This window comes from Rhododendron vialii, chromosome 6a, assembly GCF_030253575.1.
Source record: "Rhododendron vialii isolate Sample 1 chromosome 6a, ASM3025357v1".
NCBI classification, from domain to species: domain Eukaryota; kingdom Viridiplantae; phylum Streptophyta; class Magnoliopsida; order Ericales; family Ericaceae; genus Rhododendron; species Rhododendron vialii.
The window spans coordinates 21,726,912-21,736,633 of NC_080562.1; positions in this window are offsets into that span (position 1 = coordinate 21,726,912).

Below are 9,722 nucleotides of genomic sequence, written 5' to 3' on the forward strand. Positions count from 1 at the left end.
CTGGGCTCCTAGTGTAAATAAGAAAAAACTAATCCTGTCAGGATTCTATTTCTTATTGGGCGCTGCTATTCGCAGCCCTCTATTTACTCCCATAGCCCGCTAAAAATTTTCAATTATACTCGACAGTTAGTTACCGAAATTGAGATATATTTTCAGCATCCAATTACCGAAATATAATATTTTTTTCAACAGATGTTTACCGAAAATGCATGTTCGGCAGTTGTTTACCGAAGTTGAACATATTTTCGACATGTAGTTACCGAAATATAATCTTGTTTTCAACAGCAATTTACCGAAATGTTATTTATGATTTTCAACAACCATTTACCGAAATGTAGTGGGTTACGGGAGAAAATAAAGGGCTGCGAATAACGGCGCCCTTCTTATTTCACTAATTATAATTCACCACACTATAGAATTATAATTGCACTTCCGTCCTTATCTCAATTATATTACGAGCTCCATGATATTAAATACTTATTAATCTCCCCACGTTAAGATTACAGATACCCGTTGATTAAAATAAATTACTAACAATCTCCCACTTAATCAACATCTTAATTTGAGACTATCCGCTTAACTTATTCGATATGTCGGATACAAATATCCACCTGTAGGGTTTGACATAATCGAAACTTATAAACTTACTCAAGGGGTATCATCAATCCCTACTGGGATGTGGATTCCATCAATAATTAATAGTTGTCATATACATAATGTTGCTACCCAACTCACCGAGACTATTGACCGTATAAAAATCTCACTCTTTAATGAATCAAAGTCAACAATATTAAATATACACCTCTAATAATTATTTTTGGATTAAGAGGTTATGCATTCATAATAACCATGAGGTTCCAATTGTCTTATAAAATTAGTATAAAGACAATTACTTCAATACGGTCCTGTTCAATACATACAAAGTGTACTAGCACAATTAGTTAGAACTAGACCGTTCTCTGTAGTCAAGACAAACCTACTAAACATTGTACTACAGTCCTACCGATGGTGTGTCCAGTTCTATCTAAGACTGTGAACCATATCTTATATTTCACAAGAACTGATGATCTAATCTTCTGTGTGTAAGCCAAACTCTACACACCGGATCATCTACTTTGTAAAATAAAAGACACACATGCACAACATACAAAAATATTATGCAAATATTGCCCATAAAAGATTCTCATCAAAAATGGATAAACTGATTAATAATTAAATATTAATCCATCATATAAAAACATAACTTTTACATAATCTCCTAACAAACTCCCACTAAGACTCAAAACCATACTGCCATGCATCTCACTCCCATTCCCTCTACGTGACTATCAAAAGTCTTAGCTGGTAAGCTCTTCGTAAAAGGATCTGCCAGGTTATTCGCCGATGCAATCTTGGTCACAGCAACATCACCTTTCTGTACGATCTCTCGAATCAGATGATACCTACGCTCAATGTGTTTGCCCTTCTTATAAGTCCTTAGCTCCTTCAATTAGCAACTGCACCGCTATTGTCACAATAGAGTGTAATAGTTGATTGTACTGAAGGGACCACTTCCAGATCCAACAAAAAGTTTCTAAGCCAAACAGCCTCCTTGGCTGCTTCAGAAGCTGCCACGTACTCTGCCTCCATGGTAGAATCAGCAATGCAAGATTGTTTGATACTCCTCCAACTTATGGCTCCACCTCCCAAGGTAAACACATATCCTGAGGTAGATTTTCTGGAATCCCTATTTGACATAAAGTCTGAGTCTATGTACCCATGAGATATCAGACTATCTGACTGGAACACCAACATATGATATCTAGTTCTTTTCAGATACTTGAGTATATGTTTCACTGCAGTCCAATGTTCTTGCCTTGGATTAGACTGAAATCTGCTAACCATGCCAACGGCAAAGCAAATGTCAGGTCTAGTACACAACATAGCATACATAAGGCTTCCTACTGCCGAGGCATAAGGAACTGCCTTCATTTTCTCCATCTCTTCAGGTGTTTTAGGACACTGATCCTTGGATAGGTTGATTCCATGTCTAAAAGGGAGGAACCCTTTCTTGGAATCTTGCATGCTAAAACGGATAACCACACTTTCACTGAAGATAACACTCCCACATCATTTTCGATGAGTAGGATATCATCGACATATAGTACTAGAAACACTACAACTTTTCCGTTGCGTTTCTTGTACACACATGACTCATTCGGACATTGATCAAAACCAAAAGACTTGATTGCTTGATCAAAACGAATGTTCCAAGATCTAGATGCCTCTTTAAGCCCATAAATAGATTTCTTAAGCTTGCACAACATGTGCTGTTGACCTTTTGCTATGAATCCATTTGGTTGCACCATATAGATACACTCATCCAGATTTCCATTAAGGAATGCGGTCTTTACATCCATTTGCCAAATCTCATAATCGAGATGAGCCGCAATGGATAAGAGAATCCGGATGGACCTAAGCATGGCTACTGGCGAAAAAGTTTCCTCATAGTCGATCCCTTCTTTCTGAGTATACCCTTTCGCAACAAGCCTAGCTTTGAAGGTATGTACCTTCCCGTCCGCCCCTCTCTTCTTCTTATAGATCCACTTGCATCCAATGGGTTTAATCCCTTCAGGTGGTTCTACAAGATCCCAAACCTGATTAGAGTACATAGACTCCATCTCTGATTTCATAGCCTTTTGCCAAAGTTCCACATCTTTATCTTGAAGTGCCTCATTGTAGTTACAGGGTTCGGCATGTTGATCATCATGGATCATTTCAAAAGATTCTCCAAACAATGTATACCGACTGGGTGGAACAGTAACCCTCCCACTACGATGAGGTACCGGTGTGTCAATAGGTGCCTCTATAAAAGTCTCTTGTGGCATTTCCTCTTGCACTATTGGTGGTAAAGAAGTTTCTGCCGGTCTCTCTCCTCTCAATTCCTCTAGAACAATTTTACTTCTGGGTTTGTGGTCTTTCACATAGTCCTCTTCTAAGAACCGGGCATTAGTGCTAACAATGACCTTCTTATCCGTAGGACTATATAACAGACCACCTCTCGTTCCTCTAGGGTACCCTACAAATAAGCAAACTTCTGTCCTCGATTCCAATTTATCTGCGTTTCCATTCAACACATGTGCTGGACTACCCCAAATCCGAACATGCTGCAGACTAGGTTTGCACCCAATCCATAGTTCTGTGGGTGTAGATGGTACTGACTTAGATGGTACCAAGTTAAGAATATACGCTGTTGTTTCTAGAGCATGTTCCCAAAACGAAATTGATAAATCTGAATAACTCGTCATTGATCTTACCATATCCATAAGAGTCTTATTCCTCCTCTCTGCTACACCATTTTGTTGTGGCATACCTGGAGCTGACAACTGGGATGTAATCCCTTCAGCTGACAAGTAGTCCTTAAACTCTCCCAAGAGGTATTCACCACCACGATCAAATCGTAGTGTATTGAGATATTTACCCAAACGCTTTTCCGTTTCTGCCCTATACTCCCTGAATTTCTCAAAGCATTCGGACTTACGGTGCATCAAATAAATGTATCCATACCTTGAGTAATCGTCAATAAAAATGACAAAATACTCAAAACCACCTCTAGCTTGGACATTCATAGGCCCACACAAATCAGAGTGAACCAATTCCAACGACTCTTTGGCTCTATATCCTTTTGCCGAAAAGGTCTTTTGATCATCTTACCTTCCAAACAGGATTCACAGACTGGAAGTTCCTTAACTTCCAATGAACCTAAAGGTCCATCTCTAACCAGTCTAGAAATCCTATTCAGATTAATATGACCAAGACGTAAGTGCCAAAGAAACGTTTGGTTCAATTTAGAAGGCTCTTTTCTCTTACATGGCAAATTATTAGTGTTATTCAATTCATGCAGTTGCACTGTAGAAAAATATAGGATTAATAATATAGAGATCATCCACCAATGAACCAGAACAGATAAAACGTTTATTTAACTTAATAACCACAGAGTCACTAAAGTAAACCAAATATCCATCCTTTATTAACTTAGAAATTGAAACCAAGTTTTTTCTAATAGTAGGAACATAAAGACAATCTCTCAAAATTAAACTCCTATTACTACTAAAATTTTAAAAAACATTTCCTACTGCAACTGCTGCCACTCTCGTAGCATTTCCCATATGTAAATAAATCTCCCCATCACTGAGTCTTCTGGTTTCCTGGAACCCCTGCAATGAATTGCAAACATGATTAGTGGCTCCCGTATCTACACACCAGGTACTGGTAGATAGCACCGCTAAACATGATTCAACAACTAGTGAAAAAGATTTACCTTGTTTGTTCACTTTATTGAGAAAAATTGGACATTCCTTCTTCCAGTGTCCTTTCTGCTTGCAGTGAAAACACTTGCCCGTAGGCTTTTTCACTCCACCTTGAGGCGCATGAACTGCCTCCACAACTTTTTTCTGAGACTTATTTTGCTTCTTCTTGCCTTTTGGCTTAGAAGTAGAAGCCTTCTCTGCCACTAGCACTGATGGTGGTTTCTTCCCAACCAAAAGACCCTCAGCTGCTTGGAGTTCCTTAAGAAGTTCCGCCAAAGATAAATGCATTTTTTATTCATAGAATAAGTCAGGCGAAACTGCTTAAAACTCTCAGACTGCAGTGAGTATAAGAACAAAATCGATTTGGGTTTCCCTATCAATTTCAGCTCTAAGGATCTTTAGTTTATTAAGAAGAGCTATCATCTTCAGAACATGATCCCTAATTGGGGTCCCTTCAACATGGGTGATGCTCACCAATTCCTTCATAGCAACTAGCCTTGCTGCCCGATTCTAATCCCCAAACATTTCTTTGAGGTTCAGCATCATATCAGAAGCAGTTTCCATAGTTTGATGCTGATGTTGCAATATATTCAACATAGAAGCCAAAATATAACACCGCGCCATCTCATCAGCCTTAACCCAATCTTTATAAGGCTTTGCTTCCTGTTCTGTGGCATTCTCTTCAGGTATAGGAGGGCACGCCGTCGATAGCACATATTTGTGGCCCTCAGCAGTTAACACAATATTCAAGTTTCTTTTCCAGTCAACATAGTTTGGTCCTGTAAGTTTATTTTCTTTGAGAATAATGGCAAGTGGATTGAAAGAGCCCAGTTTTGAATCTGAGAATCAAATAACATAACAATCAATTATGAAGAGCAATAAAAAACTTTGAATTTCATTTTAATATTGGTTCTCTCTACCACATGTTAAAAGAAAAACATTGGCAACCCTACACACCGTGAAGAGCATGCCTCGATGGGAAGTCTTTACTCTTTATCATTCGTGTAGATAGGCACAACCTTTTAATTTTACTAGCTAGACACTATACCGTGCCAAGTAAAATTAAATAGCCAATATAGCTTCGATCCTATAAATAATAATAGTGACTCAGATGGTGAGGATACTATTATTTACAGCTAAGTGTATACCATTACCTAGCCCCATAACTCATTGTTCCGTTATGAATTACCTCAGATGGTGAAGTAATTCACACAACAATTATCATAGACCTATCCTTTAAGGAAGTCTGTACCGATGAGACCATAATTAATTTTGCCCGATGGGGGGGAAGGTTTTAAAACCATCACACAAAATTAATTACATCATCTACATCCTAGTAATGAAGACCGTGGGATTTATAAAAATAAACTCCATCTCCCACTTAGTTATTTAAAAAAAAATTTGTGAGGGTTATCAAAAATTTTGAATTTGCAAAAAACGTGATCTAGGTCAAAGGCCATATATTATCATATTGTCCCAATATGGTAAACTATCACATATGCAAACACTCATAGAAACATGCATAAACATAAATAAGGAAACATAATAAAATATGCATCCCAACTATTATGGTCAAAGATGCAATCCTTGAGCAATAAGGAATCCTTTCAAACTTGAAATCTTTAAGCAATAAGGAGCCCTTCCAAACTTGAAATCATTCGGCTATACTTGTGTAGAAGACTAAGATAGTTTGAATCAATCAAGGAAACCAAAATCCAACCGTGCTTAAGCAAGAAATTTCGAATTTGATGTATTCCCGTGTAAACTGCACAGCCTTCAGTATTTTGGCTATATCTTCCTCATCCGACTTCCAATTGAAGTGATTCAAATTGGGTTGGATTCGAAATTCAATTATTTACAACTTTCGTGAAGAACAGATTTTCTAATTCCAAAGTTTACTGGGTCGAAATAGCCCTGCAATCAGACCCTACGAATCTGGAAAAAATCTATTGCGAGCCAAACAACTTGTATCTTTTGTATCTACCATCTTCGATCTCCGAATAACCGTCGAATGCTATTACAATCGAAGAAACATACAAACATTGATCTTATGCCTCCATTGGAGTTCACATGCTACGTTAATTATTACAACCACGAAAAATAATCGTGGCACCCAATAAATAACACATGCTACGTTAATTATTACAATCACGAAAAATAATCGTGGTACCCAATAAATAACAATAACCACGAAAAAAAAATTATCGTGGGATCCAATCACATAAAATCAATAAAAATCATGTGACCATAATAGCTGGGTAAGAACGCTGCAAAACAAGGGTTAGTACAGTTCTACGTTCTACCCTCTATAACTTACGAACAACATGGCTTGTTTAATCCATACGCGTGATTACAGTCTGCTCTGATACCACTGTTGGGAAACTGAATCCCCAAGACCCAGTAATGACGCGTACAGATTAGACAATAAGAATTGTAAAACCCTATAAAGTGGAATTAGGGTTCTACCTCAACTCCCTGCGACACGAACGCTGGTTGAACTTGTTATAGCACGCCTTGCTATAAACCACGAATACTGCTCGACCGTACCTTACGATCTTCTATCTATTCCCTGCACGTCTAGAACACGAACCAAGTGTGGACTCTTTCGTGATCTGTTTGCTCTCTCTAAGCCTACCTCTATACTGAATAATAGAAAAACTTCATAATTGACCTAGAGAGCATAACGTGTATATATAGAGTTACAATAGGGACCTAAGGAGTAATAAGTCTGGGCTCTTAGTGTAAATAAGAAAAAACTAATCCTGCCAGGATTCTATTTCTTATTTCACTAATTATAATTCACCCCACTATAGAATTATAATTGCACTCCCGTCCTTATCTCAATCATATTACGAGCTCCATGATATTAAATATTTATTAATCTTCCCACGTTAAGATTACAGATACCCGTTGATTAAAATAAATTACTAACACTTTGTTTGTCTCGGGATACGTGATTGGATGTAAATTTTCATCGAATATACGTACGTGTGTGTGGCTAAGGTATCCGTGATGGATATGGTGTCAATATGTATTAAATGTTGCCTATCTTTGTCACAAACAAGGGATGGTGTTGGGAAAAGAACAACAAATAGTTTGCAGTGGAAATAAAATTTCATTAATTTCTCGTTGTGTGAGTATGTATATGGAACCAATCTTCATCAATTGTGGCCAGAATGCTAAAGGAATAAAGTGTAAAAAAAAACCAAAGATACTCTCTTTTACGTGGTCCGATCGTTAATTTATCTACACAAGCGACAAATGTGTGATTCGATCGATATCAAGAACGAATAATGGATGTTACAATTTGATTTTAATCCTCCTGCACAAATTAACTCCAAAAAATGGGAAAGTTTGGGGGCGGGGTAAGTTCAATCAACTGATGAAGGCACAACAAAACGTTTTGGCTTTGCTGCTGGAAAATTGCAGATTGCGACCACCAATATTAACGACTCCATCTTCGTGGAATTCTGATGGGAGGAGCTATCCAGGGAGAGAAATGGAAGCAAAAACAACGATATGTTGCACACTTCAAATGGGAGCACATTTGCCCTAAGAACTGTAGGGTGGACCCAATCAGGAGCAAATACAGCAGACGGTGGCCATACCGATGGACAAGTAGGATCCACCCTAGGTCCCGCATAGATAATTCGAGATGTTTAATATTTAAATTAAAAAAAAAAACCTTGTGGTGGGCCTATGAAAAGTAAGCACACGGATGGAAAAATGAAAGATTGGACTGAGCACTTAGAACATCCATAGTGGACTAATCAAAATCAAGGTTAGCAATATTTGCTCAAAAAAGTGCTTACATTTGAATAACCAAACTTAGCAACCTCTTTAGCATCCACAAGGTAATAATTAAAAGTGAATAATCAAAACTTGCCATAGCAGATTTTGATTATCTATTTAGAGGTTGTTAAAGTTAGCAATATCAAATATAATCCCACATTGTTTATTTTTTGCCCATAATAAAAATGGTTGGCAAAATTTAAATCTAATGGTCAATTTTTTTCTTCTCAATCTAATGGTCTACATTGAATGACATTCTAGTAAAATAAACGAAAGTGGAGAGCATTTGTTAAAATTTATAAAGTGATAAATAATTTTAAATGCAGAACTACTTGCCCAAGTGAAGAGTGAGTTTCATCTCTACCAATAAAGCATTTGCTTTATGCAGAGTGAGTTTCATTTTCCCATGATAGTTGTACTTGATTGAGAATATGTTGGGTCCAATAAATTTGGTTATTGGTAAAAGATTGCTAGTTTTAATTATCCAAATGCCTAAAATTGATGAGTTGCTAAAAGGTTGCTAAGTTTGATTATTACAATGTGAGTATTTTTTTGAGCATACATTGCTAACTTTAGCAACCTTTTTATTTTGATTATTACATTGTGGATGCTCTTAACCACTAACCAAATTTTGGCCATTAGATAATCAAAATTAGCAATATTTTGCCAATAACCAAATTTAGAAAATCTCACATTTTTCCAATCAAATATACTCATCATTAGTTCATTACATAAAAATTTATCTCTCCTTTTCCACTTTCTTTCTTTTTTAACAATATTTGTCAAAAAAATATTTAAAAGGCAGTTTTTTTAAAAAAAATACACAAAATTGTTTTTTCAAAAAAAAATTTCAAAAACTATTTTCTTTTTTTTTTTTAACAAAGAAAGATTTCGAAAATTTCTTTTGGAAAAATTATTTTTTATTTCTAATAAACAATTTTTATTAGTTTGGAAGTTATTAAAAAAATATTTTCTGTAATAGTAATAGTTTTTAGATTTTTTTAGTTTGAAAAAGTGAAGTAGCAAATTTCGGTTAGCCAATTTTGATTATACCATTGTAGACCTTTGTAGACCTCTACATTGCTAACATTAGCAACTCCTTAAATGATAATCAAAAGGTGATGTCACAACTTTTGGTTATCAAATTTTGATTAGTCTACTACGGATGCTCTTACACATATTGAATTGAACTGATTTTTTGTGGAGCCCACTCACTTTTAAAAAAAATTATTAAATAGCTCGGATCATCCGTGCGGGACCCAAAATAAGCCCCGCGTGTTTGTCATTTCACCATCGGTATGGCCACCATCAGTGGCTCATATCCAAATTACAGTAAAAAAATTGAGTTGGAGTACTGAGGGGGTGTTTCCAGTAGGGAATAAGTTAAGGAGAAGATGTTGTTGACAAGTTGTTAGTTGTTTTTACTAATCAAAATAAGTTGTTGATTAGTGTGAACAATATGCTAAAATGCCAAAACTTGTTGATTAGTATAAATAAGTTGTTATTAATGTGAACAAGATGCTAAAATTCTAAAACTTGTTGAATAGTGTGAACAATATGATAAAATTACATAAGTTGTTAATATTCTTTTGCAGGGTTGTTAAGTGACGCTAGTTGCAGCACTAGGACTAGGAGAGTATA